This window comes from Centrocercus urophasianus, unplaced genomic scaffold, assembly GCF_019232065.1.
Source record: "Centrocercus urophasianus isolate 14NV4802_14NV808 unplaced genomic scaffold, USGS_Curo_1.0 seq_24, whole genome shotgun sequence".
NCBI lineage: Eukaryota > Metazoa > Chordata > Aves > Galliformes > Phasianidae > Centrocercus > Centrocercus urophasianus.
This window is the reverse complement of record NW_024884800.1, coordinates 194,688-203,998: the sequence shown is the minus strand read 5'-3', so window position 1 is coordinate 203,998 and position 9,311 is coordinate 194,688. Positions and strand designations below refer to the sequence as shown.

The 9,311-nt window shown below is 46.7% G+C and overlaps 1 long non-coding RNA gene across 1 annotated transcript; it reads right to left on the bottom strand.

Annotated features, from left to right (window-relative positions):
* Nucleotides 1-1,536: 1,536 nt before the first annotated feature.
* Nucleotides 1,537-3,850, bottom strand: LOC122163606. The gene is made up of 3 exons (XR_006170010.1): nucleotides 3,771-3,850; nucleotides 3,130-3,208; nucleotides 1,537-1,580 (listed from the first exon to the last, which is right to left on the bottom strand). It is a non-coding gene; the product is annotated as an uncharacterized LOC122163606 (long non-coding RNA).
* Nucleotides 3,851-9,311: the final 5,461 nt, after the last annotated feature.

Genomic DNA, 9,311 nt, shown 5'->3' with positions numbered 1-9,311 from the left:
TTCCTGAGCTGTACTCATCCTTCGTAGCACTGAGATCCAGCACCCATTACAGCTCGGCAGGCCATGCCCAGCTGTGACCTGGTTTGAGTCACGGTGCTTTTAGCTGCCTTGCTTCTCCCCTCATCTTCATTTCACATGACTTGCAGCATCAGTTTTTGAGAAAGAATAAACTTCAGCTCAGCTTCTCATTATACTTTGGAACGACAACCACTAAAGACATGAAGGTAGAATTTAGCTGAGGTGTGTTAACAGCATTCTGCAGTGAGCAATATGAAGCCTTTTCTGTCTCTGACTTCTAGGACTCTATTTTACAAGGATCATTGTAGGAATTCATCAATATTACACACAGAAATAAACTGAAAAGGGCATCTTTGGGTTTTTTTGTTTGTTTGTTTCTCAAAAATTAAAGTACAAATTAAAAAATGTTAGTGGCACCTCTGTGCCAAAGATGCCCTCTTCATGTGAGCTGCAAAACCAGTACAGTGAAAAAGGATTTTACAGCAAAAAAAACAGCGACAGCCTTAAAGATAAAATCAATTTCCAGGCAAGGTTACTACTTACAAGGTTACTACAACGGCTTCACAAGTCTTACATTCCCCTGCCCTCTGCATCAGGCCTTCAGGGAGATGTAGATAGTGAACAGCTCTTTGTTCCGCCTCCTAATTCAGGGTGAGTTTCAACCACAGATAAAAGTGGTATGTTGCAGTGGATAAAAGAATTATGCACATTTCACACTAGAAAACTTGTGTCAGTGCTAATAAGCTGATTTAAGATCACTCCAGCAAAATACTGGTTTAAGTGCAATTAAAATGGGTACGTGGGCCAAACGGGTCTCCTTCCAAATCACACTCTGCTGTACTGCAGGAAATAAAAAAAATAAATTAATAAACCCCAAAGGGTTTACACAGCTGCTGTCAGTCTTAAAAAAAGCAGGATAAGATCCCTCTGCCTGAAAATGCTTTGTCAGTAAGAATTCAACACTGCACACTGAGGAGAGCAGGGGGTTAAAAAATAAACTGCCCTCATTGACTCAGAACATCAGTGTGCAATGGAGGGGTTGTACAGAGACTGAGTAGGAATCTGCCACAGACCTGCCCTGCTTCAGTGCTGGTTGCCAACTGGAAGATCTGGCCTTGAGAGGAAAAAAATCAGCCAGCATTGCATCTGCTCCAGCAGCTGACAATAACCCCTCACTGCAGGGGGGTGGGTGGCCCCCCGCAACAGCCACAAGAAACGTTGCTGACAGTAACGGATAAGAGGAGGGTCACACAGTGGAGATAATTCTATCAGCAGATGGGAATGGAGCTCACTACCCCACCCTGTAATGATGGTATCTCTTCTGAATAGATCTGTCACTGTCAGAACTTCTGGTTTCAAGCTTTTGGGGTATTTCCAACTCAAAGCTTAGTGCTGTAAAAGAGACCAAGCAATCAACTCCATACTGTGGGGGAGAAACAGAAAGAGCTTCCTGCATTCTCCAGTTAAGTCCCTTATTGAAGTTAGGGGGAAAAACCAAAACTTTTCTAAGTCACTCACCGTCTCTCGGGGGATTTTACATGGCTACCAGGCAGGTCTGCAGCCTGTGATGAAAACAAATGAAAAGTAAAATTATTGCATACATTTTTCTCTAAGCCTGATAACAGCATGCACAAATATGCAACAGTGTGTTTCTTGCACACTGAGTGGCAGCGCCTTAAGTCGAAGGCTACTTCCATTCCAGGATATGCACTTACTGTGCAGGATTAGCACTGGAATCCAGGCCATCTCTGTTTTCTGCTCAGTGAAACCCAAATAGCAGCCTGGACTGAAAGCAAGAATTCCCACAGATGTGTAGGAACCGGGTCCTCTGTACCATGGCTGTCAGTGAACCTTGGGACATGCTTCTCCAGGATCTGGAAGCCTTCGTCAGAACCAAGTCAAACTTAAATAAGCATTTGCTGGTGGCAGACTTCCCATGGGTGCTGATCCATTTAGGATCTTCCTGTGCTCCCAGCCCTGCAGCTGACACTGCTGAGAGCTTTGCTTGAAAAATGTTGGAATGTTTGGCACAGTCCAGTCTCATCTATCAGGCAGGCTCCAGTGAAGCCTGGAGCTGCAGCTCTAAGGGTTTACTTCATCACAGGCAAGCTGGGCTGTACATCTATTATAGCTCCCTGTAGCACATCTGCTGGCTTGAACGAGACAGTTAGCAATTTAAAAATGGAACAAGAGGCCAAATGCAACATCTATTTAAATAATAACTTTTGCTGCTCAGCTGGAAGGTGCCAAAGCAGCTCTGAGCTGCCTCCTTTGTCATACAGAGCAGCTCCAGACTGAGCCCATCACAGCCCAGCAACACTGTGGAGGAGCAGTGTTCAAGGGACAGCCCCATTCCTGCCCCAGCAGCCTCTCCCCCCCGGCTCTGCAGCGATTAGAAGGGCCCTTGCCTCTCACACCAGACTGCCAGGAGCCTGTGGGCTGAAGGTCACCACTGAGCCACTGCTCTGTCCTGAAGAAAGCTCCTAAAGCTGAGACTCAGCAGTCGCACCACAGCATTGGGGAGCACCTAGCTAAGAGCCTACAGTGCTTGATGAGGGCCATACGCATCTAGCAGCCACACGTTCCCACTGCCACTCACTCACACTGCCATTACCTTGGCCATACAGCTCCACACATGCTCGGTTTGTTCCCGCTTTTGTAAAAAGGCTGAGAGCAGCCCAGGCTGGACATCCCCTTCCTGGCCCTGCTCCTCCATCTTGTCCCATAAGTCTAACTTTCCCTCTTTGGACCTATTCCAAAAGCAAAGAACATAATTCAGCACTCTTTCCCCGCATACAATGTAGCCCCACTTCCAACAGGAAACTGCATGGTTGCCTACCTCGTGCCTCCACACCTCCTTCCCAGGAGTAAGAGGCAACAAAGCATACAGCCAGCCCCAGCTCTGGGTGCAGAGCCATAAGTATAAGGCACCTTCTAGCAGCTGCAAATGCTCTGGGAAGGAGGCCGTGGGCTTTGGCTATGGCTGCAGAAAAAGCTTTTGAAGTCCCAAAATGCTGGCACCTCGCATTTAGGCGAAAGTGCTGGGAAGGGCCCAGTCACCACATTAGCTGGTAGCATGGCCACATGCCCTCCCACATCACCCGCACTCACCTGTCAGCTCCAGCCCCTTCCCCCGCTGCTCTGCGATGCTTTCTGGAGGTCGGGAGAACCTTCATCTGACAGCCTGGATCTGGGAAACAGCCAGGAGAGGAGCTGAAGGACATAACTGTGCCCAGCTGGGACACGATTCCCCAGTACACCCTCCTCCATCCCACAACTTCCCCACTCTTCGTTGATGTCTCATCTATGACTAGTTGAGATCATAATCTTGCTACAGCCAGTAACATCTGTAGCATGTCTGCATGTGCCTGCAGGAGGCAGGGAAAACACATGCATCCCAACATTAAGTAGGGTATGGACACCACTTAATATTATTAATTCCTAATTATCTTCATTACTGAATCACTGTCCCAAGGACTGCATTCCCTAGGTAGGATGGGCTGTGTCTGCATCCTGCAGCTCTGAACACACAGAAGACACACTGCCCAACCACAGCTGCTCCCCAAAGGGGAATATCAACAAAGCTTCCCTGGCTTAGCAAGAAATGCTCTCGACATGGAAGGAGCAACCAGACCTGAGCTCCCATCCCCCAGAAGCTGGAGGGGCAATGGCGGCAGGGCGCCCCAAAGCCAGTGACCCACAGGGTGATCCTCCCTCTCCCCTCAGCTGCAGAACAGACCTCTGGCACCTACCAGGCAGAGGCAGCGGTGTGGGGCTGGCTTGGCAGCAGGGCACAGCTCAGGGAACACAGCTCAGTTTTGAAGGGGCCGCTCCTCCTTCAAGAGGAAGCTGCAAATGGGGAAGATAAGGCTGAGGTTAGATAACAGGAAACGTCTGGAAGCGAGTGACAACACGTTCAGGTTGTGAAAGCAGCTCCCCATCCCATACTAGTGTGCAAGGCTTGGAGAGGGCAAGAGACAGCTAGGATGACCCTCAAGCCCTCACTATGTGCAGCCAAATCACCTCAGCAAGCCCAGGTCTTTGGAGCAGAACAGCCAATCCCTCACATCCCAGCTGAGGGCATCATCCTGCTTGCCCTGCTGTCTCCACAATGAAGCAGCTGCACGGCTGTGCTGGCTGCCCAAAGCTGGCCAGCTCACAGCATCACAGCAAAGCTGGGCTGGGGGACCCAGAGGAGCTGCAGGGAGAGCTGGAAAGGACACAAAGTCAAGGATCACCAGGAAGTCTTCGACTCAAGGAACAGGCTCATCAACATGCTTGACCCAGAGGGGTTTCTTGTATCTTCAGCTGCATAAGCAGCAGGATAAGGGCTGCCAAAGTGCTGCCTCTGGAGCTGCACCCAGACTTTATTCAGCATCATCCAGAGTTATAAACAGAGCAGATCCTGATTCTTACATCATGGCCTGCCTGCAGTACAGGGTGCCCTAAGGTAGATGGTGCATCATCCCTCAGTGCTGCTTTCATCTAACTTGACTGGCAGCAAGGCATGTCAATACAGCTGTGTAGACAGAGGCCAGCGCAGAAGCTAAACTGGTCCAAGCAAAAGCAGAAACTTTAGAGGGAGATTCTTTAGTGTGGTCAGTACGCTGTACCATATTTTGTAAGGACAGGACTCATTACAAGTGTTACTTTGTGCCTGCATTATCCCAAGCATGTATGCCAGCAGCAGTGCCACCATTAAGATGTGGAATCCTTCTCAGGATCCATCTTCTCTCTCCCAGCACTCAGCTGTTGTCCTCATTTTCCAACTTCTAACTCTCAGGTTTTCCTTCCCAGCCTTCCTACTCCAGTCCCAGCTCTGATGCCAAACCACTCAGAGCTCTTCTCACATGTGCTGCCTCAGTCCTTTGGCTAATGCAGGCTCCAGCAGCAAGTGCTGCATAATCTCCAGCAGCTTTCAGTTACGTTATCAGCAAGCTTGGGGTGCAGACATTTATTTATTATGTTCCTGCAGTTCTGTCCAAATCCCTGATCTGTAAGACATGTATGCCAGGGACTGTGCGCTCCAAGATCCTTGGGACTGCTTGTGGGCTGCTCCTGTGCTTGTGTGTAGGTGCCAGGGAGGCCAGCTCTCCTGCTGAAATCCAAACCTGACGCTTGTGCTGAGGGATAGTTAGATAATGAGGAATACAGTTACTTTCAAGTTCCTCTTTCATCTGCCTGTGTTTTAAAATACATAATAAAAGAGGAATGGAAAGGTCTGGGTGGTTTATTTCTGTTTTTACTTTGGTTTTAGTTAGGGCAAAGAAACGGGCTTCATGTAGTCTTTGTAGCCTTTTTCTGGCCTTTCTTTTTCACTCTCCTTCTTTTGCTTATGCCCAAAAGGCTTTAAAATGGCTTAACACTGAGGTTAGGATCTATAGAAAGAAAGAAAGGGCAAATATTTTATTTTTACTATTTGTGGGCACGCAGTGCAAATAAAGTGCTGAAAAACAAAATTCTTGGTCACTCACATTGGAAGACAACTCAGGGCTGAATTTAAGAGTGAGAGAACACCCAGGCAAATACCACAGCATTTTGTCATTTCTGAAAGCCCAGACAAATCCAAATTCTTCAGTCCACACTCTAATCTCACGTTGGACTTCTCTGTATTCTCAACATGAAGCAGCTAACAGTGCCTCTCCCGTCATTTTCTGGTATGTGAACAAAAGATCTGAATTCTAATCACTCATCTTTGCTAGTTTCAACAACAAGTTCTTAGCATTACTGATAAAACCCTGTCAGCCTGTTTCTGAACATCTGAGGGACTTCCTGTATTTTACTGGAAATAGTGCTGATGCACAACAGCGTGGATCAGAATCGATTCTGGCCCACAGGCAAAAAAAGTCAGAACCTGAAAAATGCACTCAAAATGTAGATGCTATTCAATACACACATTAGGAGAACAGGAGAAAATTCCTCCACAGATTTACTTGTCCTTTTTGCAACCCTCTGCAAGTTTGGCTCCATCCTGCTGGCAGCTATCTCCATACTGCTCTGAAGATAGGGGTCAAGTGTGCTGCATCTGTTGTACAGGAGGTCAGGGTGGTTAATCAGAGTGGTCTCTTTTGGCCACTCCTTCTCACAATTAATGGTGAGAAGCATCAAACTCAGATGCCTAAACGTAGGCCATTAAATCTGTGGATAAAGCTTTTCGGTGCAAACAGCCTTATGGCAAAGACTGCAGGCTCCCAGCCTCCTCACTGCACCTGCAGATCAGGTCCTTCGCATTTCAGGAAATTAGAAGGCTCATTCCAAGTCTGGTGCTTTTGTCCTGCTCATTTTTGTCACCTGGCTGCACCTGGTAGCAAACCTTGCAGATCTGGGAGCAGCATCATGCTGAAAATTGGTCTGTGGGCATTTCAGGCTCGCCTTGGGTGGCTGCACAAATTAGTACTGACTTTACGCATGCAATACGAGAAACAGACTGATTTTAAAAGACGTTAGGAAACTGAATCAGTGTGAAGAGAAACACGACTCTTCTGCACCCAACAAAAAGGCCTAAGGCACAGCTGCAAAACTCACACTGAGAGCTGAGGTCCTTCATGGTCAACATGTGCTCTATGGTTCCGTCCAAAGCAGCTAGGTTGAAGCTTATTCAGGTGGGGCAGCTTCAGCCAGAGTTCCTAGCAGACATGCCAGCACAGACCATTAAGTCTGATAGAGGATGATCCAATGCCTTTCTCTAGTCAAGACACTGCTTTGCGCAGCTCCCAAATGCTGCATGGTCCTGGAGGCCAATACTGATGCCTAAGGTGGATGTTCACAGCAAAGCTGACTTCCTCCATAGCTTACAAATGTCACCACAGCACCCCATTCAGTGCAAGAGCCTTGAAATTGCACTCTATTTCCCAATCAAGCTAGCTTTTTCAGTACATTTGCAGCATGCAGCTCTACGGCCTGTTCTGGGAAGTTGGAGAAAGGAGAGAGAGAAGATAGGAAGGATTACAGATGGCCAACTGATACGGTCTCAGAGGTTTCTACACTGTTCCCCAAACCACAAAATTGTCTTGGAAAACAGCTTGAAAGAAGTGGCTAAAATGGCTCATGTAGCCCATCTGACCAGCCTGCAGCAAGTTCTCTTGCATTTCAGTTTTGAGTCATTGTACATTTTACTTGTCACGAAATCAGCCATGAAGAATTAGCAGGTTTGTACTGCACAAAGAACAATTCCTTCTCATTCTGCTTCTGTGCTGCTCTGTATTCATTGATCTACACCAGTTGGTGAAGACCAAATGAATGCTGAGTTTGCTCCACTGCTCAGCGTATCTTCCCAGAATAGCAAGAGAATTTTCCTTGTAACAGTTCATTCCATAAATATCTTCAAAGCCAAGCTCCTCTTGACAAAGGAATTAAAGCTGTATATCATCTGATATATATATATACGGCTGATTACAACCATCAGGATGGTCTTTCAGTTTCCTTGGAAACTGAAAATGTGAAAACACAGTTTTACCATCCAGCAGAACCTGGAACTGAGGTCACCAGTTTTTATGTCACTGTATAAAGTGATGCAAACATGAATTGTTCATACATCAAGCTTAGATTCTCTTCCCAGGTGGAGTGCTATTTTTTTCCACACTGGCTAACTATTTGAAGTGTTATTTTCTCCACCCTTGGGTCTTGGAGAGCTTTCAGATTAAATCCCAAAGAGCCATCTGCTGCTGGAACTTCTCTTGAGCTGTCTCTGCAAGCAGTAGATACTGATGTACCCAGGGGCAGCCTATGTCCAGGAGCCCAACTCCAGGGCTCCAAGGAAGCCAGGAGTGCCTGATGCAGCAGTCAGCTCTAAGCACAGCCTGTGGCAATCTGTCCAGATGGCACTGAACCCTGACACTTCTCCAGGCGATGTCAGGGCAAAGCTGAGGAGACCGGTGTGAGCCTTACATGAACATGCACGGAAAAAGAAAACAGTACAAAGGATCTTTCACATGAGTGACCGTAGTGGAGCGAGGAGAGGAGGAAAGAGGAGGTCAGGAGTAATCACAAGGCTTACATCTGGGAGCAATTGTGCTGCACAATTCTCCAGGGAGTAAGATGGGGTGAGTGCTGTGAACATTCAGAAGATGGTTGATGAAGCCACAGCTTAACTCTACAGACACTAAAAAAACCTGCAGCAATGCAAGAAAAAATGACAACTGTTCCTCAAAGGCTGAGACATCCACAACAGAGGAACTCACCGGGGAAATCCTCCTGTAACCCAGGCCTTTAACTCCTGCAGCTGGGCATAGACTAGGAATCTCTTCAGCCAGCAAACTAGGCTGGAGACATTGCACCCCACTGCTTGTTTCCCTGCTTGCTAGTTCCTTCTGCAAAACACACACATGGCTGCACGTGCCTCACTCGCCTGCCTGGGCCCTGAGTTGTGAGAGCACTTTTTTTTTTTTCCCCCCCATTTTGAATCCTTGTTTCATTCAGAAAAGAAAAACCAAGTCAGCACCGCACACATATCCCCATTTTTGCTGTAAGAGCTGTCTCCCTCCCTTCGTGCCCCCTTCTCAGGCAGGCACACAGCAGTAAGTCAGAGGCTCGACTCCAACCAATGGAGGATGTTTCTGTTTGTGGCTGATTACATGTTAGTCTTTTATTTTAGACTTATGGTTACAAAGCAAAAAAAGAGAGAGAAAGAAGACAAATAAAAACCAGGAGTTCAAAGTTGTTTTCCTGATGGACAGCAGCAGATAACAAAACCACACTAACTGTCACAGCCACTGAATGACCCACAAGGCATTCTGTACTGCACACACTATTAGTAATAGTATACAATGAAGAACTGTTGAGCAAATGCTGTAATTCTAAAGAGGCAGAAAAAGAGCACTACTTTATATCATTTAGTACACCCGTATTTTTCTTCTCATTTTTATGAAAAGAAAACCAGACCTTACTTAATTTTCCCCGAGTTTGTCATCTCCATTCAGCAGGGACCTGTTCTCTGTTCACACGTACCCAGAATCATGGTCTTGCCTAGATGCTTTGCCTCAAAATAAGCTCATATTGCAGCTATCCATCTCCTTAATTCCAGCACATCACTGAAAAATAAAGCCGTATTTTCCCACCTTTATTCCCTCAGAGGAGTATGTTTTCTCTTGCAGTAACCTTGTTATGTGACCAGGCAAGGAATGAGTCTTACACCCGGTAGGACTTCAACAGTCAATCTCTTAAGAAAATTTGGAGCTGTAAAGATGTATTTTATTTACTGCTGATGTCATTGCAGTTACTGCATATGTATTATCCCTAATAAAAGAGTCCAGCCCTAGAATACTAGGAAAATAGCTATGGATTCTAATGCAGTT